We start from the raw sequence: 27,468 nt of genomic DNA, 5'->3' as shown, positions 1-27,468 counted from the left end.
TTTTCCATTACACTTGCTCTTGGATCATATCACTAACGTGATATAAAGTATAACTTACTGATGTAAAGTGTAACTAACATTTACAAACATTTATTAATTTATATATTTTTAACTAATTTTTCCAAGATTTTATATATATAAATTCTCTCTATATATATTCCATATGTATACATGGATATATCAAGATTACACATGTATTTTTTTCTCATGTTTTCTATTGAGATATGGTGTTTCCATTTACTTCTTTAGTATCCATCTAGCGAACAATAATTATTGAGCTCCTACAATATTCCATGCACTGTAATTAATAGGTGCTGAGGGTATCTTTGGGAGCAAAACAGAAAAAGGCCTTTCCAATGTGGAGATGTACTGCAGAAGAGGAGAGGGCAATGAAAAGGAAATGAGTAGATATGCAATGGAATCTGAGTGCTCTGAAAAAACTAAGAGAAAACGAAGGAGTAATATAATGATAAAGACAAGTGTAATTACTTTAAGGAGGTCAAAGAAGGCTTTTCTGAAGAGGCATCATTTGATCAGGATTGTGATTATTTATGGTATTTGCATTCTATTGGTCTTTTAAAAGAATGAGCTCTGGGATTTATTCATCATCTCTGCTGGCTTTCTATTTTCTCTGCATTGACTGTTGTATGTATATTTATTTTGTTCTTATTTTATAGAGTCTAGAGAGGCTTTGAGACATCTTGGACAGCACATAAGAATAAGAGAGAGCTCAGAGCCATCCCTTGGCTGTGCAGGCAGGGATTGTTAATCCCTTGCCTTAGAGAGGACACGCTTTCCTGCAGAGCTCCAGAAGAGAGAAAACAACAGTGGCCATAGACGGCCTTCCCTCCTTTAAAGGACTCTGCCCTTCAACTTGAGTAAGATTTACAGATCATTATTTAAACGGTTACTCTATAGAATTTCTCTTTCCCTGGAAAGAAGAGAAAAGATTTCTTTTTCAGGACAGTTTTGGGGATCCAGCAGTCTGAAGATTGCAGGGAAGAAAAGGAACATTCTTTCCCCCCCACCCCTGAAAGGCGGTACTTTTATGTGGTTGGCACTCCTGGAACAGAGGCTGTTGCAGCTTTAAAGCAGGCTGAAGTACGAATCTATCTACAAGAGAGTGCTTTTTCATGCTAATTTGAAATTCAGGATTCATACTACTAAAATGGGATGAAGAAGACTAAGTCGCTGTGAAATAGCATTAGTTGTATTCGAGGCTGGAAAATTCATTGATGTTCTGGCTCCCAGACTAGGCATGTCCATTTATCAATTTGTCTTTCATGTTCACAGAAAACTCATTGGTCCATTTTACTATTCAGGCTGATTTTTAAATTGCATAGCACCTGTTCAAAGGTGAGGGGAAGCATAGACTTTGCATTAGAGATGGGAAGTATCATAAATTACACACAAATGACAGACGGGCCTAAAAATCACCCATCGAAAAGCCACCATGAGCCCAGATAGAGCCAAGTCTGAGGACCAGGTGCCCATGATCACTGTAGAATTGAGTCTTGGGTTATTTTCATCAGTAGGCAGAGAGATTATTCCTTTGCACATGGATAAATAGTTTATTCATTTATGTCAGGATGTGTATTCCTATGTTAATTTGAGATGCAAATGAAAGGTGGGTTTTTTTTCCGGTTCTTGCATTATACTTCTTTATTGATTCATGTACTTTTTTAAAAAATTTATTCATGAGAGACACAGAGAGAGAGAGGCAGAGACACAGGCAGAGGGAGAAGCAGTCTCCATGTAGGGAGCCCGACGTGGGACTCTATTCCAGGACTCCAGGACCACGCCTTGGGCAGAAGGCAGGCACTAAACCACGGAGCCATCCAGGGATCCCCTCATGTACTGTTTTATCTCAAAATTTCTTTCGGGAAGAGAGCTCGCTGGTGAAGGGGGTGGGTAAGGTACCCGCAAAGAGCATTGTCCTGCCCAACCGCCATTTGGCATCAGAAGCCAGCCTCTCTGCTCCTTGAACAAGGTCCAGGCACAAGCTGGGACAGCCCACCACAAACCCCATCCTTCTAAGGGCAACATGGGCTAGGAGACATGGCAAGCCAAGGAGCCCATCCCCCGGGGTCTATGTGCGGCAGTGGTTCAAGTCTGGGTTTTAGTGGGGAGGGCTGGGGTAGGAAGGAGTGGCTGAGTCTCTGGGATTCTCCATCATCCTCATCTCCTCTGCAAGTGGCTGCTGAGGGGGAGGCAGAGGCGGGATGAAGTCTTACGTGCTGGCAAAGGCTCCTCCTGGTCCCTCAGTGGCCCCTGACCCAAGTCCTTTCCCAGAGATGCCTTTGTGTTTCAGACTTGTTGAAGAGCATCAACTGGCTTGAGGTTCTCACTGCCCTCTGCTCCTTGTTTCTTCTTCTGCTTGAGTCCTTTGGAACTGCAGAGCTTGGTCTTGTGGATGTCCCCAGCCCAGGAAAGTCCACGACTCAGTAGCATGGAAAATGACCTAAGGCATTGAGTAGAACCAATGATGGTAGAAGCAGTTTGGAGAAAGATAGAATTGACGGGTTCTCATTTTCTCCAATCCTCTTTGCTGGGATTTCTAACAGTATGCTTTTTGGAAGTCCAAATCTCCAGAGAAAGAAAGATAAAAGAGGGAAGAAAAGAGAAATTTTGAAAACAAAGTTTACTGTCATCTCCTTCTTAGAAAGTCACCACATACATCTTCATAATAAAGACTGGAAACAATCCAATAGTAAAGAGACCTGTCTCATTTTATGTCACCTAGCATTTCCTGTAAAATTTTAAGAGACAAGTATTTCATGAAATACACATTGGAAAACACTGTTCTCTGTCAGCTTCACCTTGCTGAGTGGAAAACATTAATAATCTGTGATATATTCTGTGGCAATTGCACCATTAGCCCCTGTGTCATGAGCTTACCTGGATTCTTAAACTTTTTTTGGGGGGGTGGGGGGATTCTTAAACTTTTAAACCAGCATAGAAAGTAATGCTGTTTTGATCCATTCATCTATTTTCCACTCATCCCCTAATAGCATTCCTGTCACAAATTCTTAAAAACCTTTCCATGCATCTGACACTTCTTCATCTATTTAATAGGTTGTCTAACACTGATTTTCTTATTCTGAGATGGGAATATTTTGGAATTCACAAAAAATGGATTTGGGGTACAGTACCTAAGTCAATTCATGATATAAAATCTAGTTTGAGGAGATAATAAAAATACTTCAAATCTAGTTTAATGAGATGGTGCTTTGAATTGCTCTCTTCTGGGTGTGGTCTTATTAATCACTGGTTCACCAATGTCTGGAGCCAGAGAACTGCAGGCCAACCCATCCAGATGCTGGTGGAGGTGCTAAAGGACCTTTCTGGCTCCCACATCACTCTGAAGTCAGATGTTTCCCACCTGTGGGGTCAGCTTTGCTCCAGGCGGATCCCCTGCCCAGGCTGCACAGACAAATTGCCTGAGAAAAAAAACAAACAAAAAACCCAAATCACTTGAGAAAGTAAAACTATTAGCCATTGGCCCAATCTCCAGCCTCCACCGTCGAGTGACCTCATTAGCATAAAGCCCTGAAAGGGGCTTACGAATAACAAAAGATACTCCTCTCATCCCTATCTCTCAGGAAATTGCAGTGGTTTTAGGAGCTCTGTGTTGGGATTCAGTGAGGAAGACCAAAAATATATATACCAATTTTTTATGTGTTTCTTCGGCATCTGTCAAAGTTTGTTACCATTTTTATTCATTTTCTAGCTTTTTTTTTTAACGTCACTGATTTTTTTTTTTTTTTTGAGTGGTACTGATGTGGGAAACAAAGGTAGAAGAAACATCATTTCATTTCCTTACTACACCCCATCCACAAGCCCTTGAAACTAGCAGAATGACATTCCTCTAGGGACTCAACTGCCTAGATGTTAATACTTTGCTAAGGGCAAAAGGCAATCTTAGCCCAACCCCTAGGATCCTGTAAATCTACTTTAATATATAAAAATCCCTTTAGGAATTTCCTTTATCTCTAACCACCCCTCTCCCAAGACATGGTTGGCAATCATCCCCCAAACATTTGGCCCACCGATATACCTCTGAAGAGTCTCATGACCAAGGTTTTATTAGAGAGTAATAAATGACCTTTTCCCAACAATAACTAGCCCTCTCAAGGTCCTGGAAACCTTGCTTCCAAAATTCCTTAGAGACCTACACTCTCCCTAACCCCCTCCCAACTTGACAGTACATCATGGGCCATCCCTCAGGAGCTCAGTGCAGCTCTTTCTGGCCACAGATCCTGTCCCAGTGCTTTAAGAAAAATCACCTTTTTTGCACCAAAGAAGTCTCAAGAATTCTTTCTTGGCTGTCAGGTTCGAATCCTAACATCTTTTCCTACATCAGTACCGCACCCCCTCCCCACTCTGTTTTTTCCATAAGGATTTTCATTGCATGATGTTGCACAGCATGGTTATTTTTTGCCATTTTTTGTGAATATCATGTTACAGCAGAACTGACTGTATTTAGAACACTGCCATATTTGTGATAAAATAGCCAGACTAAGGCAGCCCCAGTGGCTCAGGGGTTTAGGGCCGCCTTCAGCCCTGGGCCTGATCCAGGAGACGCAGGATGGAGTCCCATGTCAGGCTCCCTACTTGGAGCCAACTTCTCCCTCTGCCTGTGTCTCTGCCTCTCTCTCTCTCTCTCTCTCTCATTCTGTCTCTCATAAATAAACAAAATCTTAAAAAAAACCCAGTCATTATCATGCTAAACAGCACACAGTTTTGAGGAATTGACGGCAATCCCCTGGCCTTTGTGAAACAGGCAAGAAGAAGCTGAGAAGAATGGAGGGGAAGATAGAAGCTGGTTAAAAAGAACCTGGTAAAATCTACTCGGAAATTTGCACTTTATTCCAGAAGTGATGGGAAACCATGGAAAGGTTCTGAAAAGGGAATTCAGGTGATCAAATTTTTCCCCTTGGAAAAGATCATTCTGGTTTTGAGTGAGCAAGGGATTGATGGGGATGAGTCTAGAAGGCAGACCTACTAGCTTTAGGAAGTCCCTGCAGAAATAGGGTCTAGACATGATGTTGCGTAGCCTGGGGCAACGAAAGGGAAGCAAAATCAGATGAATGAACAGGGTTTGGTGGGATGGCAGGAGATGAAGGCTGACTTCTCTCCTTTCGGGTGGGGCAGAGGGAGAAGGTGGTGCCATTGCCTGAGAATAAACTCAGAATGGCAAACGGATTTGGGAAGGGAGATAATGATTTTGAATCCGCTGGGTTTATCCTGGGACCAAGCGCCAAGTAGGCTGGAAAGGTTAGGGCCCAGCAGCACCCCAGGGCTGGGATGGGACAGGGAAACTCACCGGGAGTGAAAACCCAGGGGATGTTTTAATCCAATTATATTTGGCAAAACATGACTTTGTGCTTCTAAGCTGAAAGTGCCTGATGGAATCTGCAGAGTGATTCTGGAATCCAGTGTCTTTTATAAGCAAGAGTGTTTGGTTTTATTTTCGTACATGCAGAGTTATGCTGTGAAAAGTTTTGATGAGCTAAGTGCAAATGAATCTGAAGCTGAGGTAAATGTTTACAGTCACTTAAAAATGAAAAGAAAGAGTGTTTAGAACAAAGTAAACTTGTGAATTTCTCCGAACCCAAAACATTTTCTGGAGGGTATGAAATGTGAAGAAGCAGCCAACTGAGGCCTGTCCATCTCTAACTGTAACAGAGTGACATTAATAGAAACCAAAAGACTTACCCCAAACTGCTTCCTTGGATGGCAATACACATCCAATGAAAACCCCCGTTTTTCTGCTTTCTACCTTGGTGGGCTTTGCATTCTCAAGGAATGAAAACCATAGCAGTTTCATTTCCTTTTAAAAGCATCATGTTGTTGTGATTATTATTTATTTTCAAACTGGGATAAATTTGTGGAGTAAACTGGTAGACTCTGACTCCACTTAGCTTCGGTTTTCAACTAAGCTTAGCAAATGAGGGAGTGAAGTGCAGCATTGCTATAATTATGGTCTCTAAATGTGTACAGTTCCAGATATACTATGTCATTATACAGTATGTGCAAGGCTGAAATAAACACTGGGCTTTCCGAAAATAATGCTTAGAAAACAACTAATTGCAATTTACCTTTGTTCTACTTGTAGGGTTTGTCCTAGGATATGCCAACTGATTTCTTATGTTACATAAAGATCCTTTCAAAAGGTTTACTTTGTCACATCTGAAAAAGCATAATTGTTAAATAAAGGTATATTTCAGCTAAGTGCATTTAATTTGTTTTTATGAGAGCCTGACATGAAAGTGGAGATTAATTTTTTTTAATAATTACTAACTACTGAACTGAAAGGAACTGGAGATCTATGAATATTAATTTTTTTCTGTCCTTGGAACTTGTTCATATTTGTGGATTTTAAGTAAAGAGAAAAAAATCTATTCTCAATCTGATTTTAAATCCTTTGTGGGTCAAGGCAGCCAGGGATGGCAAATATCAAAAGTCTTTAGAAGGGCAGAGAAGAAGAGTCAGGAGAAGTGGAAGCAAGGTGTGAGCAGAGAGGGGCTCCAGGTGCCACATGTGCACGCGGAGCAGCAGAGATGGGACATAGCCTGTCACATGCTGGATGGACACAGGATGGCTGGGTAATGTGACCCTTCCCATATTTGAATGGTCGGGGGCCCAGTTGTTCCTCAACTGTTAGAGGTCCAGCCTAGGAATGAGAAATTTTTCCTCCTCATCCCTTGTCTAATGATGGAGAGGATGCAAGTAAGTGTGTCAGGTGTGTGTACATACACATGTGGGTGTGCATGGGGTAGGGTATGTGCTGCTGTGAGGCTGATTATAAGAAATGACTAATTTTAGGGGCACCTGGGTGTCTCAGTCAGTTATGTATCTGCCTTGGGCTCAGGTCATGATCCTGGGGTCATGGGATTGATGCTCATGTGGGGCTCTCTGCTCGGTGGGAAGTCTGCTTCTTCCTCTCCTTCTGTTTCTCCTTGCTCCATGCTTGTGCTCACATTCTCTCAAATAAATTAGATCTTAAAAAAAGTGACTAAATTCAAATGCACAGGATATGTAGTAGGAACAGTATATAAGAAGCACTAAGGTAGGTGTTTTCTAGAATGTGACCAGTTGTACCCTGGCTGAAGAAAACCGTGTAGTGTACAGTGATTAAGAACTTGGGGTCTGTAGTCACACTTCCTGGGACACAATCTTGCTTCTGCTCAGTGACCTTGGGCAGGTTACCTCACCTTTCAAAGCCTCAGTGCCAGTGCCTATAAAATGGGAATAATCATAGAACCTACCTCATAAGATTGTTCTGATAATTCAGAGATTGCCTGGGAAAAGCACTTAGCACAGGGCTGGGCATGTAGGAAATGCTTTACAAGTGTTGGTTACCAAAATGACAGCTTGGTTAGAGTCAATATTTTTTTCCTGCTCTTATCCTGCTTTCTTAGAATCCCTTTGTTACTTTTTCTAGTTCCCTGTGCTATCTGCTTGATTTGATCTTTAAATTTTTTCCTTGATGGAAAACCCTTAGAGCTATACATTTGTAACCATTTTCATTTTATTTTGTGGTAATAGCTGTAAGATTTGATGTCATAATTGCCTTGTCCTCAAATAGTCTATAACTACAGTTTTTATTTCCTTTTTGGATTTGTTTTTTAGGGATAATTTATTTTTATTTATTTATTCTGGGCATGTTCCTGTGTTTCAGAGAATGTGGCTTGTCTGAATTCTGCTTTTTGGAATTTATCGTGGTTGTGGCCTAGTATTATAATAATAAAAGTTAATATTTATAAAAACTTACTATTTAGAGATATTTTAAGAAGTTCTTTAAATGCAGATCTTATTTAAGTCTCACATTAATCCTAGGTATGATTATTATCCTAATTACACAGAAGAGGACGTGGAGGCTGACAGTGGCTGAATCCTTTATCCTTTATTCAAGATTATACAGTTGCCAGTCAGTCCCTACGTCCAAGTTAAAAGTCAAACTAAGGGGATGGCTGGGTGGCTCAGCAGTTGAGTGTCTGCTTTTGGCTCAGGGTGTGATCTTGGAGTCCTGGGATGGAGTCCCACATTGGGCTCCCCACAGGGAGCCTGCTTCTCCCTCTTCTTATGTCTCTGCCTCTCTTTGTGTCTCTCGTGAATAAATAAATAAAATCTTTTTTAAAAAGCCAAATTAAGGATCATGAAAATAGGCAATGACCCAGGGTACCACATTATAAAGGGTGATGGGTTCCTTTGCTGTTGCAAAGCACTACACACTGGGAAGCTTACATAGGAGGAATGTATTGTCTCAAATTCAGGAGGCTAGAAGTCTGAGATCAAGGTGTTTTCGTGGTTGATTTCTTCTGTGAGATGTTACAGGTTGATCCATTCCATGTTTCTCTCCTACCTTCTGGTGACTTGTGGCCAGTCTCCGGCATTCCTTGGCTTATAGAAGCATCACCCTGATCTCTTCACATGGCGCTCTCCCTGTAGGCATGTCTGTGCCCAGATTTGCCCATTTTATAAGGAACACCAGTCACACTGGATTAGGGCCCACCCTAATGACCTCGTCTTAACTAATCACATTGGCAATGACCTCATTTCTAAATAAGGTCACATTTTGAGGTACTGGGGATTAGGACTTCAAGGTATGAATCTGGGGTGGGAGGGATAATTCAACCCATAACAAGTGATAAATCCCCATTAAAGCAAATTAAAAATAAGTTTCCAGGTAATTCAGGTTTCTAAGCAAAGCTTCTTAGGTAACTGCTGACCAGTAAACCGGTACTGCTCTGCAGAAATAGACAGAGCCTTGAGAGGGCAATGAAAACAACATGATAAAATTTTTCTCCAGTGTTGAGCTATTTTCCTTTTTTTTAAAGATTATATTTATTTATTCAAGAGAGACACACAGAAATAGACAGAGACATAAGCAGAGGGAGACGCGGGCTCCCTGTGGGAAGCCCAATGTGCAAATTGATCCCAGGACCTGGGGATCACGCCCTGAGCCAAAAGGAGATGCTCAACTGCTGAGCCACCCAGTGCCCCATGAGCTATCTATTTTCTTCTTTGTGTCAAGCATAGGCAAGTTACTGAATGCAACCTGTGGACAGTGCATCTTTCTCTGAGATTTGCTAGGGGCTTGTGCCTGATGTGGGCAGCAGTATTAGCTGCAATTTTGAAACTAAATACCGTATAGTGCTATTTATTAATAACGACTCATTTTTTTTCTATAAAAATTTACATATTTCAATAGCTCTCCCAAAGAATTATCTGGTTCTAGTACCATGTTTAAAAATAAAGGCCATATATATCCCAAGAAATGTACATCTATGCCACCCAAAAGGCATGCCCTGAAAAGTTCGTAACAATACAGCTGCCAACTGGAAACAATCTGAATCCTATCAGCAGAATAATGGATAAACAATCCAATGACTACTGCAAACATAGCTATGAGCAAAAGAGCCTAGACAAATGAATGTATACTGCATGGTCCCACTCATCTAAATTTTTGGTCCCACTCAGAAATAATTTGCTGTTGGATGTCAGGGGGTGTGGTTATCCTCAGAGTTCATCGTCACCTGGAGAAGCTGGTCTAAGGTATTGGTAATATTTTGCTTTTTGATCTGGTTGCTGGTTACATGGTATGGCCAGTTCATGCAGAATCACTGACCTACAGTCTCATGACGTGGACATTCTTTAAACGTATTAGACTTCAATAAAAAGTTAAAAATAAATGAGATTATTGAATCTCTACTTCTTTGTTTTCATAAAAGTGTGGGATCACATTTTATTCTCGAGTATGAAAACTTTATTTTATTTTTTTTTTTCGAGTATGAAAACTTTAAAAAATAGTAGATCATTTCTCTTTATCCCCACAGTGCAAAAGCCAAACAACTATTTAGAGGGAAGAATCAAGCATTTATCCTTGCTCCTCTGTACAAACTGTATGACTGGATAACCAAATGTGAGAAGCAGGAAAGCATCTCTTTGTAAAAACATTTTATCTAAAAAGTGAAAAAAAAAATGATGGAATTGAAAAATCACTGTTTTGAACCACTAATGAATGAATGGATCTAGGCGCTGAGGATCAACAGCTGCTCAAACCACAAAGACAGACAGACAGACAGACTCGTGGTAGGAGTATATCGCACCACATAGTCTTGCCAAAAGAGTTGAACCTGAGTCTGATGGAGTCTGGGGTTCAGCTGCCTAATTTCAAGAAAAAGAGGAACTACACTATGACTCCATAGTAAAACAGAATTGAGAATGTGGAATATTTTGCTGGGCAAATGCCCTGGGTTCCTTAATAGGTAAGTTATAGGAAAAAGGAAGGGATGGAAGTGAAATTGGTGGGTTAAAAATGACATAAGTACTAACACCTTTTAAAAAGTAAGATTAAGGGGCACCTGGGTGGCTCAGTCAATTGTCTGCCTTCGGCTCAGGTCATGATCCTAGGATCCTAGAATCAAACCATACATCAGGCTCCCTACTCAGCGGGGGAGCCTGCTTCTCCCTCTCCCTCAGCCTGCTGCTCCTCCTGCTTATGCTCTTTCTGTGTCAAATAAATAAATAAAACCTGTTTTTTTTTTAAGATTTTATTTATTTATTCTTGAGAGACACAGAAAGAGAGAGAGAGAGAGACAGGCAGAGGGAGAAGCGGGCTCCACGTAGGGAGCCTGACCTGTGAGTCGATCCCGGGTGTCCAGGATCACCCCTGGGCTGAAGGCGGCGCTAAACTGCTGAGCCACCCTAAAATTGTTTTTTTTTTTTAAAGGAAGATTAAACTATAATCTCTAGGAATGAACATTTGTGTCATCTCTACAGAAGTCAGTGCAGTATTACTTTAGCAAAGAGTAGGATTGTGATTGAATCATGCCACATGTCTTCACCTGGTTGGTAGCTACAAAAAGGTCTTATAAAAACTCATTAGGCTATATATTTGTTTGGAAGAGTTTTCTATATTTTTGGGTTCTAAAAAAATAAATTCAAAAAAATTTTTTTTTAAGATTCTGTATTTTGAGAGAGCAGGAGATGGGGAGGGGCACAGGGAGAGAAAAAGCAGAGCAGGAATCCTAATGTGGGACTCCTAGGACCTGGAAATCATGACCTGAGCTGAAGACAGATGCTTAACTGACTAAGCCACCCAGGTGCCCCTAAAATAAAATAGTTTTAAAGTCTGTAATATTATACATTAAGTTATTTACTGTTCCTTTACTGTTCTTTGAAAATAAAAACCTCTCTATTTGCCTAAATTTGTCCTTTTCTCATGTAAGCTATTTACATATATAAATTGAACTTTTACTGTTTTCAAAAGAAATTTTTGAATCATACTCTGGTTTCTGAGAAAACTTCATGAATAGCATGCTGATTTTGTAGTTTAGTAGATTGTAACTGACCTAAAATATCTTCCAGGTGTAAATGCCACTTAATTCAGTAGTATTTGGAATATTTTTGTGTATTAATGTTCATCATCAGTCATATCTAAAACTTGCAAATATGAAATTATTCTGGCTATGCAAGAAGGTGGCACCAATTAACAAAACAAAACAAAAAGAACTTTGAACAGTTCTTTTCATGATAGTTTGTGCTTTACTAACACAAAGCAGATGAAGGCATTCCATGTCTCTTACCATGAGATTGCTAGAAAATTCCCTGAAGATGTTATAACTTGTCAGAAGTGCTGATATAAATATCTGATTACACATTTTCCATTCTGAATCCATCCTATATTATTAAAGAATCATTTTCTATTGATACATAATTGACATACTACAAAATTCTCCTTTTTAGAGTACAATTCAGTGGCTATTCATGGATTCACAAAGTTGTGAAACCATCATTACTAATTCCTGTACATTTTCATCACCCTATAAAACCCTGTACTGAGTAACATTCAATCCCCATTGTTCTCCTCCCTCAGCTTCTGGAAAACACTAATCTACCTTCTATGGATTTGCTTATTCTGAACGTTTCAAGAATGAAATACTATGAGACCATTTCTGTCTGGTTTCTTTCACTTGACATGTTTTCATGGCCCATCCATTTTATAGCATGTATCAGTACTTCATTCCTTTTTATGGCTGAGTAATTTTGCATTTTATTTATCCATTTATCTACTGATGGACATTTAGGTTGTTTCTACCTTCTGGATGTTGTGAATAATGAAGTTATGAACATGTGTGTACATGTTTTTGTGTAGACATCTGTTTGCAATTCTCTTTGTAGGAATAGAATGCTTAGTTATACAGAAACTCTATGTTTAAGTTTTTGAGGAAGTGTCAAACTGTTTCTATAGCAGCTGCACCATCTTACATTCCTACCAGCAATGCATGAGGGTCCCAATTTCTTTATATCTTTGCCAATACTTATGATTGTCCATCTTTTGGGCTATAGTCATCATACTAGGTGTGAAGTGATGCTTCATGGTAGCTACTTCTAAAAATACATTCTGAAATCAAAAGGAAACATTGGATTTGAACTACACATTGGACCAGATGGACCTAACAGACACTTACAGAACATTCCATCCAATGGCAGCAGAATATACATTCTTCTCAAGCTCACATGAAACACTCTTCAGCATAGATCATATGTTAGGCCACAAAGCAAAATCTTCATAAATTTAAGAAGACTGAAGTCACATCAAGCATCTTTTACAATCGAGATAGTATGAAACTAAAAATCAGTTACAAGAAGAAAACTGGAACATTTACAAGTACATGGAGATAAAACAACATACTACCAAATGACCAAAGGGTCAAAAAAGTGATAAAGAGATATCTTGAGATAAACAAAAATGGAAATACAATATACCAAAACTTACAGGATGCAACAAAAGCAGTTTAGAGAGGGAAAAAAAAATAACAACCAAATTAACAACCAAAATTGACACTGCAAGAAGCCAGGGGAAAAAAGAAGAAACTAAGCCCAAAGTTAGTAAAAGGAAGGAAATAACAGATCAGAGTGAAAATAAATGAAATATGACTAAAAAGACAATAGAAAATATTAATAAAATGAAGAGCTTGCTTTTTTTTAAAAGATAAATAAAATATATAAACCTTTAGCTTGACTTACCAGGAAAAAAAGGAGAGGGCTCAAATACAGAAAATTAGAAATGAAAGAGGAAACTTTACAACTGACAAAACACAAACACAAAGGATCATAAGAGACTGCTATGAACAATAATATGCCAACAAACTGGACAACCAACCTTGAATAAATGGAAAAATACCTAGAAACATACAACATACCAAGGATGAATCATGAAGAAATGAAAAAATCTAAACAGGCAATTACTAGTAAGGAGATTGAATCAGTAAGCAAAAGCATCTCAACAAAAGAAGTCCAGAACTAGATGACACCACTGATGAATTCTACCAAACAGTTAAAAAAGAATTAATACAAATGCTTCTCAAAAATCTTTCAAAAAAAAGAAGATTAAGGAATACTACCAACTCATTTTACAAGGCCGGCATTACCTTCATAATGAAACAGACAAGGACATCACAGGAAAGTTATACACCAATATCTCTGGTATACATAGATGTAAAAATTCTCAACAAAATGTTAGTAAACTGAATTCAACAGTCCATTAAAATGGAATTTATTCCGGGGAATGCAAGAGTGGTGCAAATTTCATAAAGTAAGCAATGTGATGTACAACATTAACAGAATGAAGTATAAAAATCATATGATAAACCCAATAGATGTAGAAAAGGAATTTGACAAAATTTAGCATCCTCCATTCAACATTCTCCAACTCCCAACAAACTTCACACAGAAGGAACATAACATAATAAAGGCATATATGTCAAGAGCACAGTTAACATCCTACTCTGTGGTGAAAATCTAAAAGCTTTCTCCTCTAAGATCAGGGGTAAGACAAAAATTCTCACTCTTACCATTTTTATTTAACACAGTACTGAAAGTCCTAACCAGAGCAATTTGGCAAGAAAAAGAAATAAAAAGCATCCAAATAAGAAAGGAAGAAGTAAAATCATCTTTATTTGCATATTACATGGTATTATATTTAGAAAATCTTGACTTTACCAAAAACTGTTAGAACTAATCAAGAAATCTAGTAAAGTTTCAGGATACAAAATCAATATTTAAAAATCAGTTGCATTTCTATATTCTAATAACTAATTATCAGAAGGAGAAATTAAAAACGATCTCATGTGTAATCACATCAAAAAGAATAGAATACCTAGGAATAAATTTAACCAACAAGGTGACAGATCTAGCCAATGAAAACTACAAGACTGATGAAAAAACACTGAAGGAGATGCAAATGGAAAGATGTTTTGTGCTCATGGCCTGGAAAAATTAATATTGTTAAAGTGTCCATACTAACCAAAATCACTTACAGATTGAATGCAATCCCTACAAAAAGTCCAATGGCATTTTTTACAGAAATAGAAAAGAATAATCCTAAACTTTGGAACCACAGAAGACCCCAAATAACCAAAGCAACCTTAAGGAAGAACAAAGCTAGAGGCACCACACTTCCTAATTTCAAATTATATCACAAAGCTATAGTCATCAAGATAATATGATTTTGGGACAAAACAGACACATAAATCAATGGAAGAAAATAAAGAGCATTTATAATAATAAATCCAAGCATTTGTCATCAACTAATTTATAACAAAAGAGTCAAGAATATACAATGGTGAAAGGACAATATCTTCAATAAACGGTGTTAGAACACCACTGGAGAGCCATAAGCAAAAGAATGAAACTGAAACCCTCTCTTACACCATGCACAAAAATTAACTCAAAATGGATTAAAGGCTTGGACATAAGACCTGAAATTGTAAAACCCATAGACGAAAACATAGAGGGTAGTAAGCATCTTGACATGGGTCTTGGTGATGATTAAATTAAAAATAGAGCTACAATATGATCCATTTTGGGCTATATATCCAAAAGAAATGAAAACAGGATCTTGATATCTGGACTCCCACGTTCTTTGCAGCATTATTCACAATAGCCAATATATGGAAACAGTCAAGTATGCGTCAGCAGATGAATGCGTAAAGAAGCTGTGGAACATTATTCAGAAGGTGAGAAAGAAGGACATCCTGCCATTTATTACAACATGGATGGGCCTTGAGGGTTTTAGGCTAAATGAGACAAGGCAGAGTAAAAAAGACAAATACTGTATTAGAATCTAACAAAACCATACAACAGTACTCCTAGAAATAGAGGCTAAAATGGTGGTCACCAGGGACTGGGGAGTGGGAGAAAGGGAAGATGTCAGTCACACAGTACAAACCTCCAGTTAGAAGATGAATAAGTTCTGGGTATTTAATGTATAACATGGGGATTATAGTTAGTAATACTGTATTATATACTTGAAAGTTGCTAAGAGAGTAGATCTTCAATGATTTCACCACAAAAAAAGAAAGGATAGTTATGTGATGTGATGCAGGTGTTAGATAATGCTTTGGTGGTAATGATTTTGCAACATATATCAAATCCATAGGTTGTATACTTCACACTTAACACAATGTCATATGTTAATTACATCTCTGTAAAGGTGGGGAAAAACAACAACAAAAAATACATTCCGAAAAATCCTAGGACATGAAATCAACCTTTAAGGTATTATAGAGTGTACCTCTGAAAGGAAAGGGACATTCCTAGACAACCAACATTCTCATGGGACGACTATTCCCATGGCATGGCCATAAAGCCCAAGATAGGCCAATCAAGTCTACGGTTTTCTAGGAGTAATCTGGAAAGAATTTATTTTTGCATTAGTATAATGAGTTGATTATATCTTTTGAGCTGTGAGAGACAGTTATGCTTGAATTACTTTTTATTCTGGGCATTTTATCATGTGCCCATAAATTCTTTTCTCCCATTCTCTTTCTCTCAACTAGCTTTGAATTTGGTTTCTCTCACTTGAATGAAGTGTTCTGAGCAATATAGCTTTCTGACCAATACAGTTTTCTTCAAAAAGTCTAAAACACTGACTTTCTCATACATTTTGACAAAATGGTTTTTGACACTTTATACATTGTTTGTAAATTGAATACTGTTCTCTTTTAAAAGAAACTGTAACTAATAACAAACACTGGACTTCTACTAGCATCCATCTAGGAGGCTACCAAACTCAACAAATCACTTAAGAGGAAACACAAAAGACAGAAATTTACCAACTTACTAAAACTTAAAGTTCACAGATAATTGCCAAAATATAGGGAAATTTTCATGCAAGGTAGAAGGCAATTGGGGAAAAAATTTCTAAGGCTAATGGCACACTGCTATGTTTCCTGAACATAATAAACCACATAAAAAGAAATGGAAGTTGTACATATTCTGTACCTACTGAGTTTCACCTAAAGCTCTGAGATCCAAACCACTACAGATCTAAGTTCCTTTCTTTTCTACTCCATGAATTGTGTTACAAGGCAAGCAGAATACTATGTATCCATTCTAATGCCCTCCATGCTTTATTTGTAAAATCACAAAAAGAAGCCATTTATATACATGTACAAGGAAAATTCCTGAAAGCTTCTGGGCAGATAAAGTAGGTGATTCACAACAGGCAAAAATCTTTCCCAAGTTTCTGCTTACATAATATGAAATGTCAGAAAGCAACAAAATAATTGCATAAGATTTAAAAAAAAATTGTACAGGATTTTAAGATACCACAGTATGATCTGGTAATTTTATAACAGTACTAGTTCTTTTAAAGAAATTCATGGGCACCTGGGTGGCTCAGTGGTTGAGTGTCTGCCTTTGGTTCAGGGTGTGACCCCAGAGTCCTGGGATCAAGTTCTGCATCAGGCTCCCTGCGAGAAGCCTGCTTCTCCCTCTGCCTATGTCTCTGCCTCTCTCTCTGTGTCTTCTCATGAATAAATAAACAAATATTAAAAAAAAGAAATTTTCAAATAATTATCTTCAGCAATGTAAGAGCTTAAAAAATAGAACCATGAAAATAAATGTTTAGATTTTTTAAACTAAAGTTTTTAGACTCTAGATTTTTGTCTGTATTTCCAGCAATTAGATAAAATTGAGACCTCTCAAGGGGAAAACTATTATATATCAGGAGCAATAATGAGCATTGAAACTAGTCAAAATAGGAATAAATCTAAATATTATTGTCAATCTGGTTATATTGCTCAATACAAATGCCAAAAGTATTTTCAAAAGAAAAAACTATGCAAGTAAAGTATAATTAGATAAGAACAATGATATAGATCTATAATTTCCCGAAATCATATTCTACAGTATATACTGATTTTTCTTCCTGTCTGTCTTTGCCGTTACAGTGTGAACTCCACCAGGGCAGGTCCTCTGGTATGCCTTGTTTGGTGAGGCAGTCTGAGTGTTTGGAATTCCTTAGGGTACATACCATCATCTGAATAAATAATAAAGATCACTATGTAGGGATTTTTGAGAGACATTTTTAAAAGTGTATGAAATTGAGCCTGCTTTTCCCTCTGCCTGTGTCTCTTTCTCTGTTTCTCATGAATAAAAAAAATAAAAATAAAAATAAAAAAACTTTAAAAAAAGTATGAAATTACTTGTCACAAAGGATTAAAAATGCATATTTTAACTGATAATTAGATAAAAGTAGGTGGAAGAATGCTTTTGAAAAAGAATTGATCACCAAAGGACATAAAAATAGGATATGATTTTCAAAATATTGAAGGAGATAAAAATAAGACATTGTATTTCATTGTAAAAAAATGAAAACAGTAAGAGAACATAAATATTTTAAAAATTACGAACACAATGACAGATACAAGATGAAATACAGTGGTTAAATAATAAAGACATTAAAGTATCATTAAAAATATCAAGTAGACAAGCTAATACTAAAAGGAATAAAAAATACATATGATGTGTATGTGTGTGTATGAGAGAGAGAGAGAGCGAGTGACACCTCGGCCTCTATTAGCAGAAAATGCACTTCTTTCCAGTATCATTGCAGTGTATACAAAAACAGATAGTCATTTAGGCCACAAAAATATTTTAATAAACTTCCCCAAATAGAAATCGTATAATCAACAACTTCTTAATGCAATAGAATTAGAACTTTAAAAACCAAATGCTAACCTAAGTAATATAAACACCTAGAAACCACAAAAGCTGCCTTGCTGAGCAGCAACCACTTGGGCAGAAGGAGAGCAAGAGGCAGGAAGAGCTGTGGGGCAGGCTGGGGATGTGGGTCAATCTGTTTGGGACCATCTACTCTAAGTCAGCGGAGAAGAGAAAGTAAACCCCAAATCCTTGCAATTCAAAGTGCCCTCATGGACTAGCAGAATCAAACACACCTAGAGCATGTTAAAAATGAAGAAATTCTAGTCCCACCCAGAGTCGATGAATCCAAGTGTGTATTTTAGCAGGATGCTCCAGGTCCTTGTCTGCACCTCACACCATGTAAAATAACTAAATAACCACACAGAAAACATATGTCCCTCACCATGAGTCATAGAGCTCTCTGTTCACCTCGATTACAATCATCAAATTTACTAGACTAGATCAAGACTATTCGAGCCACTAAAAAGAAATGATATTATATGATGTGATAGAGGTGCTAATCATTGTTACCATGGCAATCATATTACAATATATGAATGTATCAAATCATGTGCTGTACACTTCAAATTTATACAATGCTATATACCAAATATAGTTCAATTAAAAAATGCCACTAAAAATGGGAACAGAAGACTTGGTTCACTAAGGATAAAGAATTCGAGAAAATGGGTTCTAAATTAACATATTGAAATGAAAGTAGGTACTCAGCAGATCACATCTCCCTCCTTCCTAAAATATTCTTCATTAAAAATGAGAAATTATGAGGGAAAAAGAGAAAGAAATTGGTGATGAGTGTGTCTTAATCTGTTCAGCCTGTTGTAATAAAAACACCATAAATTAGGTGGCTTATTAACAGAAGAGATTTGTTACTAACAGTTCTGAAGTCAGAGAAGTCCAAGATCAAAGCACTAGCAGAGACCATATCCCGTGAGATCCTGCCTCCTGGTTCATGGACAGCTGTCTTTTTTTTTTGTTGTTGTTGTTAAGATTTTATTCATTTACTCATGAGAGACACAGAGAGAGAGAGAGGCAGAGACACAGGCAGAGGGAGAAGCAGGCTCCATGCAGGGAACCCAACGTGGGACTCGATCCTGGGTCTCCAGAATCACGCCCTGGACTGAAGGCGGCGCTAAACCGCTGAGTCCCGGGCTGCCGGACAGCTGTCTTTTTACTGTGCCCTCCCATAGCAGAAAAGCAAGGAAGCCCTTTGGGGTTTCTTTTATAAGGACACTAACCCCATTTATGAAGGCTCTGCCCGTGTGACCTTATCATCTATCTCCCAAAGACCACAACTCCTACTGTCATCATCTTCAGCATTAGGTTCCAACATACAAATTTAGAGGGAACACAAACATACAGTCTATGGCAGTCTCTATACATATACACTATTATTTAAAAAGAAAATAGAAAATCAGAAGGCAAATAAGTAACCCAAAGCAGAAGACAAATTTGACCTCAAAACAGGAGAAAGTTTTTTTTAAATCCATGACTTGAGAGGAATTAAAGAAACATGACTTCTTTGAAATAAGAGTTAGGAGAGAGAGATGATGATGACAAACCTACAAACGGCAATAAAAGAATGAGCTGGAAGACCTGAGGAAGGAAATGGATTAGAAAAATAAAATAACTTATGTAAATTAAAACTACATTTTAGGAAGCGATGTTAGAATAAGAATATGAAGTTCAAAAAACAATAAGATTGAAAAGATTAGATTGCCTAAACTGAAATTTACTCATATCTCAATACTGAAGGGGAGCGTGATGTCCTAGGAAAAATGTAAACACAGCAAGATAAATCTGATCAATATCCTAGTCTTGTTTCTGGACCTCAAGGGTAAAGGATGAAACTGCTAAAAATCTGGTGTAAAGGGCAAGTCATGTTGAAGAATTGAAAATATCAAATTGGCCTCAGACTAAGTCACAGAAGACTCTCAATATCAGAAGACACTTCCAAAACTAAAACATTGGGTGCTTCAGGTCTTGGGATTGAGCCCTGTGTTGGGCTCTGCGCTCAGTATGGAGTCTGCTTGGGACTCTCTCTTCCTCTCCCTCTTCCCCACCCCCTGCCTCCACTGGCATGTGTGCTCTCCTAATAAATGAATAAATGAATAAATAAATAAATAAATAAATAAAACCCTAAAACATTAGAAAGGGGAGAAGAAACTATGACTCAAGAATTTTATGGCAAGCTAAGTTATCCTTCAATAGACTAGCCTTATTCAGGCATACAAGAATTTAAGGAATAGAGCACACATCAATCCTTTTAAGAAAAAAATCTAAACAAACCAATAAAGGAATCAATATTATAAATCCAGATATGGGAAAGCTATGGAAAGAAAGGTGGTTATGTGAATTTAATACATTAAATGTAGAATCAGAACCGAACTTGTGTGGTAATTATGATTGCCAGACAGAATCATGAATGTTGTCTACCTTGACAACATGTAAACAGATCATATGTTCAGACAAAGAGAAGAGGAAGTGGGAAGAGCAGATTCAATAGGGTGCCTCCTCTGCTTGCCTTTTCCAAAGCAGTGCCCTCTACCAGTTCCTATCTGTCCCATTGTCATGTTTTATCTTTGTTACACTGAAAGTACACTTCATGTGTTTAGTACCTGACTCTCCCCACTAAATGGGCAGTTCTGGACCCAGAAGATCTTGTCTACCATTTTCATTACTGTTTCCTCAGAGTCCAGAGCAGAGCACCTAGTGGTAGGTGCTCAATAAAAACTGTGAGATGTATTGATAAACGCAATGAGATATAGGGCAAGGACATGAGCATACAATTCATTAAAAGAAAGGAAATCCAAATAGCTTTAGAAAATATGAAAAGTGGTTTGATTGAACTCATTACTAAAGAAATGCACACTTTAAAATCGCTATACCTTTTTTCACTAGTCAGATTGGCGAAATGAAGAACTTTGAGAAGTTTGAGAGTCATAATGCCACCCAGAATATGGGGAATGCCCATTGTCATGAACTCTTGGTGGTAGCACAATTATTATCTCTGCTGACAGGAATTAAAGTATACACATTTTTGATTCAGCAACTTCATTTCTAGAACTTTTTTATACAGGACCTTACACAATTCTATTATTTTGCATGGAACGTTTACAAACGCAAACCCACTCATGTACAAGGATGTTTACTGCAGCATTACTTGAGATAACAAAAGATCAGAAACAAAATTGATATTATAAATATAAAATTACAGTCATCACTTTGAAAACAGTGTCAGGAAAATACTCTCAGATAGTTTTAATGCAAATATAAATCGATAAACTATTTAGAAAGCAAGAGCTATTAAGTTTTATCTATTTCTCAATTCAGCAATTCCACTTCAAAAAATTTATTGGATAAAATATTTGCATAAAAATATGTATAAGGATGTTCATTGTAGCAATGTAATGGAGAAAATATTGAAAGCAACTAAATCTTATTCATTATGATTATAATGTTTTTGTATAGCAGGTTTTAATTTTAATGTAATCAAATCTATTAATCTTTTCCCTTACAATGTGCTTTTAATGCTTTAAGAAATCCTAGTGATCTGAGATCACAAAAAGAAGTTTTCTTCTAAGTATTTTAAAGTTTTGCTTTAAAATTTCAGGTCTTTAAGCCACTTGGAGCTCATTTGTGGACATGACATGAGGTGAGGTCTAGTCCCATTCTTTTCTACATAGAAGAACAAAGAGCAAGTACAAAGTATTGAGTAAAATCTGCTTTTTCCTTACTGATTTACAATTCTATCTCAGACACACAAACTGCTTATACATCTATAATTCAGTTCCAGTTTTCTATTTACATGTCCATTTGTCTATCCTTGTACTAATATCTCTCATTTTAATGACAAATAATAAAAGTTTGTTAAAATAATTATTTTCAGACTGACATGTATTTTTCCCTCAATACTTTTAAGACTATTTTTCTATTGTAGTCTAATTGTATTCAGGCATCTATTATTGCTGAACCTACAATCAGGCTCATTATCATTCTCTTGCAGAATCAGCCTTTTCTCTCTGATATTTCTAGAATTTGATCCCCATTCTTGATACTTTTCAATTTTCCTACCCAATTGTCCAGGCATGGATCAATTTTTAAAAATCCTTCTTAATATTTAGAATACTCCTTTGCTTTGACACTATTCCTTCTTCAATTCAGCAAAATCATTAGCTATTATCTCTTCATATATCTTTTTTCTGCTTATTTTCTCTATTCTTCTCTTCTGATACATTCATCAGACATAGGTTGGAGCTTCTAAATTTATCTTCCATATCTTTTATCTGCTAGTTTGCTTTTAAAGTCTTTGCTTCTCTGTTCTGCTTTCTGGGTGAATTCTTTGGTAGTATGTGCCAATTCTTGTATTCTATTTTTGATCTTACCCAGTATAGAGTTTACCCCATTCATGGTTTTTTAAATTTTAATGACAATATTTTAACTTCAGATTTCTAATTGGTTCTGTTTCTTAGCCAATGATTCCTATTCCATTCTGTGTCTTTCTTTATATTGTCTTATTCTTTCTCATGGATGTTCATTTTATGGGTTTTTTTTTTTTTTTTTAGAAACTAAATGTACTTATTTCAAGCCATTATTCAGTTTGTTACATCATGTATATTTATTCTAAAATGATTTAATCTTCTGCATTTTAAATTTTATTGGTAATTTTTAAATTTTTATATTTATTACTTTTAGTTTGCAAGCTCATTTTGGGTAAAATTCTATATCCTTTCCCTCACTATGCCTCTCTCTCTCTCTCTCTCTCTCTCTCTCTCTTTTTCCTTCTCTTATGTGTTTATCTCCATCTAACCCCATCCAAAACTATCAAGTCTTACATTGGGCAGTGGTCTGGAAGCCCTCCTCATAGTGAGATCCTGCCTCTTGTGGAGTGCTTTTATGATCTGAGCACTGTAAGAGAGGAATTCTGGGCCACTTCTGATTTCCCTGGGACTAAAAGGGTGTAAGACCTACAGACTCCTCCTTGACTAGGCCCACTTCAGAGCCATCAGCAGCTCATCTTTGTGTTTGGGTTTGTCCTTTAGCTTTCTGTTTAACAGTATCTTTCAATGTTATATGCGTGGAGTGTGTTTACAATAGAAGTGTCCCTAATAAAAGATTTTAATTCTGTGGATACTAAGATGTAATATCTACCATTCTTTTGAATTCAAATAATGCAATGGAAACTGACTTTGACAGATTGAAACTTGTTCCATCAGCCAGGAAAGCTCACAAGATTTTCTTTCATTATATAATGGTTATGCATTTCAGTTCTGAGAACAATTATCTTTCTACTAGATCAAAGGATTTTCAAGGTTAAAAACAGTGTTTTGAATTTATCAATACTGAGGCTCTTAGAAAATCTTTGTTCATCATATAATTTTTATGTGATAAGTGGTACTCCATAAAAATATGAGTAGCTCTAAAATAAAGGTAATAAACCGTGCTAGTTTAGTAATGCCAGGGAAAATTGGGTACTTTTTGTTACACCCGGCTACTGCATCATGATTGCATTAGTATTCTTTTCAATATTGAATAAATAAGATCTGTAGGAACATGCTAGAAAATATTAGAGAAAAAATACAGCTTCTTTCCATTAGTTGTGGTTGTCTTATTCTTTGGTTAATTAAAGAAGGAAGTTGTCCCATTAGTGGACAAATATTCCTGCACAGAAATCCTATTGCAGATCAGTCTGTTTTCAATATCATCATCATTATCCAGAACTATATGATTAGTGTTTTAGTCACAGATGAGCTACACCCTATACAATATGTATATGTGTATATATATATATTCTCCATATATATATATACAAACATATATATATATGGAGAAGTTGGTATAATTTCCAAATCATCCATAAACATTAAAATTCCAGGAGTTGGAATAATTTCTAATTTTTCCCAAGTTTTGAAAACTCATGCCCTTTTTTCTTTCTAAACATTTTTAGATATTTGAATTTTCTTTATTGAAGTATAATTACCATACAGTGCTATATTAGTTTCATATATACAACGTAATTATTAAATAATCCTATACATTACCCAGTGCTCATCACTGTAAGTGCAATCACCATCTGTCACCAAACAACATTATTACAATCATATTGACTAAATTCCCTATGCTGTACTTACTAATTTTATAATTGGAAGTTCATACTTCTTGATCCCCTTCACCCATCCCCCCCACGCCTCCCCTCTCACAATCATGTTTGTTCTCTGTATTTAAGAGTCTGTTTGAAAAAAAAAAAAAAAAGAGTCTGTTTGTTTCTTTGTTTTGTTTTTAGATCCCACATACAAATGAAATCATATGTTCTTTGTCTTTCTCAGCCTGACCTATTTCACCTAGCTTAATGCCCTCTAGGTCCATGTCTGTTATTGTAAATGTCAAGATTACATTCTTTATCATGACTAATATTCCATTGTATTATATATATATCATATCCTCTCTATTCATCTATAGATGGACACCTTGGTTGCTTACATACCTGGGCTATTGTAAATAATGCTGCAATAGACATAGGGGTGCATATATCTTTTCAAATTAGTGTTTTTATTTCCTTTAGGCAAATACCCAGTAGTGGAATTTCTGGATCATATGGTATTTCTATTTTTAATGTTTTGAGGAACTGCCATATTGTTTTCCAATTTACATTCCTAATTTATATTATCACTAACAGTGTACCAGAGTTCCTTTTGCTTCACATCCTCACAGCACCTGTTGCTTCTTGTGTGTTTGACTTTAGCTATTCTGACAGATGTGAGGTGATATCTCATTGTGGTTTTGATTTGCATTTCCCTGATGTTTCATGATGTTGAGCATCTTTTTACATGTCTATTGGCCATCTGGATGTATTGTTTGGAAAAATTCAGGTCCTCTACCCATCTTTAGTCAGACTATTTGTTTGTTTGTTTTGGTATCAAGTTAGATAAATTCCTTATATATTCTGGATATCAGCCCCTAATTGGTTATATCATTTGCAAATATCTGCTTCCAATCATTAGGCTATAAAAGCTTTTTATGTTGATGTAGTCCCAATAGTTTATTTTTGCTTTTGTTTCCCTTGTCTAAGGAGACATACCTAGAAAAATATTGCTATGGCCAATGTCAAAGAAATTATTGCCTGTTTTCTAAGAGTTTTATGGTTTCGGTCTTTAATGCATTTTGAGTTTATTTTTGTATATGGTGTAAGGAAGTGGTCTGGTGTCATTCTTTGGTACATAGCTGTTGAGTTTTCCCAGCACTATTTGTTGAGGAGACTATCTTTTCCCCCATTCTATAATCTTGTCTGCTTTCCTGTAGATTAATTGTGTAAGCTTATTTATGGAATTTCTATTCTCTTCCACTGATCCATGTGTCTATTTTTTGCCAAAACAATACTGTTTTGATCACTACAGATTTGTAGTATATCTTGAAATCTGGGAGTAGGGTACATCCAACTTTGTTCTTCTTTCTCGAGATTGCTTTGGCTGTTTAGGACCTTTTGTGGTTCCATACAAATTTTAATGTTACTTGTTCTAGTGCTGTGAAACCACATTCTTAAATTGAGAGTTTAATAGAAAAATGTGACTTTTTAATGACTTGAAATAATTGGCAGGAATAACCTTCAGTGCCTATTCCTCCCAACCACTCGCCTCACAATCATCATATTCCTTTTCTTCAGATCTCTCTTTCCACCCCATTTGCCTATTTTCTGTTCACCAATGACACATCATTAGAAGACCTACACTTCCTAATCCAATTTTATGTTAACAATACTTGGATCATAATTTTTTCTCTCTCTCAAAACTCCAAGGATGTTGCTTCACTGTCCTGGAATAAAGCTTTGTTGACAAGTTATTCAACCATGATGTTGGTACATATGGTCCTCAATTTTTTTTAAATTAAATTAATTGATTGATTGAAGTGGAAATTTATCTTTCTTGATTCTTTCCACAGCCAATTACCCTCTCTACGATCTCATTCAAAAGGAGTTTGTTTTTCCTTTTTCCTTTAGACACATGATTTCACTAGCTTGGAAAGAAGAAATTAAAGTGTTGCACTTGAGGGACACCTGGGTGGCTCAATTGGTTAAGTGTCTGCCTTTGGCTCAGGTTATGATCCCAAGGTCCTGGGATCAAGCCTCCTATTGGGCTTTCTGCTCAGGGGAGTGTCTGCTTCTCCCTCTTCCTTTATCCCTCCCACTACTCATGCTCTCTTATACTCTCACTCTCTCTCTCTCTCTCTCTCATAAATACACAAAATCTGCAATAAAATAAAATGTTGCATTTGAAAGTGAAATGTATGCTTATATTTACTGTGATAGATGATGATATGACTGATATAAACTATTACCTCTGCTCATGTGTATGGGACTGATGTGTGATCAATAGTTCTTTTGAAACTGTCATGAAAACACACACAAACATACACACATTCTGTTTCTAGTCATTCTTTAAAGATGTATGCAGGATGGTAAGGTATATATGAATCCACAATGTTAGGCTGTTACCTGAAAAATGAACTTTATAATATGTTAACACTGTAACAGTTAGATAGAAAAAAGCTCAGAGTTACTTGTTCTACCATGCTCACTACTGGTTAGCTGTATATTTAAGAAAATCATACCTTTCTTCTGACTAGGGAAGCTGAAGGAAGGCAGCTATTCCTCTCATAATCTCTTAGTAGTTGAGCATAGAAATGACCTGAAGGTGACAAACATGTTCTTGAGGCAGTAACACAAGAGCAGAAGGTCAATAGGAATTATTTCTGATGGCTGCAGCTCAGTCAAGAGCCTAGTGGCATTGGCACCACTCTCGGCCACTCCTGTGACAGGAATTTGGCTGCTCTCCTTCCTTCAGACTTGCTCAGGCCTGGTTTTCTAGCCTTATTATGATCAATCTCTTCAAATAAATTCCCTTTTTAATACAGTTTCAGATTTAAGGGCATCTTGGTGGTTCATTCAGTTAAGCATCTGCCTTCAGCTCAAGTCATGATTTCAGGGTCCTGGGATCGAGACCCTCATCAGGCTCTTTGCTCAGCTGGGAGCCTGCTTTTCCCTCTCTCCCTCTGCCTGCCTCTCCCCCTTCTTGTGCTTTCTCTCTGTGTCAAATAAAAAAAAATAAAATCTTTTAAAAAAGTAAAGTTTTAGGTTCAATTTCAGTTCTTTGTAACCAAGGAATCAGGATCAGTTCTGATGAAGCTTATAACTTTATGGCTTTCAACCAAACTTCTTTTGGAAATTTTGGAAAAGTCTTGTCTGTGATGAAGATGTGGGGAGCTTCCTTTTCCCCTAAAGTGGCAAAACCAGATGTCTTACCAAGCACTGCAAGGGCTCCATCTGTGCTGCATATAAAGCTATTACCTTCAGAGAAAGTGATTTGGCAAAAAAACAAAAAACAAAACCTTTTACCATTTCCAAACATTGGCAATCTTTGTAATTTCAAAAGCAGTTCATAAAATAAGAGTTTTTTC

The 27,468-nt window shown here is 36.9% G+C and overlaps 1 long non-coding RNA gene across 1 annotated transcript; it reads right to left on the bottom strand.

Moving 5' to 3' along the window:
• Positions 1 to 1,632: 1,632 nt before the first annotated feature.
• Positions 1,633 to 26,783, bottom strand: LOC140616484 (uncharacterized). Its single transcript, XR_012016953.1, has 3 exons — positions 26,623 to 26,783; positions 3,153 to 3,440; positions 1,633 to 2,586 (listed from the first exon to the last, which is right to left on the bottom strand). It is a non-coding gene; the product is annotated as an uncharacterized lncRNA (long non-coding RNA).
• Between the last annotated feature and the right edge of the window lie 685 nt (positions 26,784 to 27,468).

The sequence above is a fragment of the Canis lupus genome, chromosome 24 (genome assembly GCF_048164855.1).
Source record: "Canis lupus baileyi chromosome 24, mCanLup2.hap1, whole genome shotgun sequence".
NCBI classification, from domain to species: domain Eukaryota; kingdom Metazoa; phylum Chordata; class Mammalia; order Carnivora; family Canidae; genus Canis; species Canis lupus.
The sequence above is the reverse complement of the archived record's forward strand: the minus strand, read 5'-3'. Positions and strand labels throughout refer to the sequence as shown.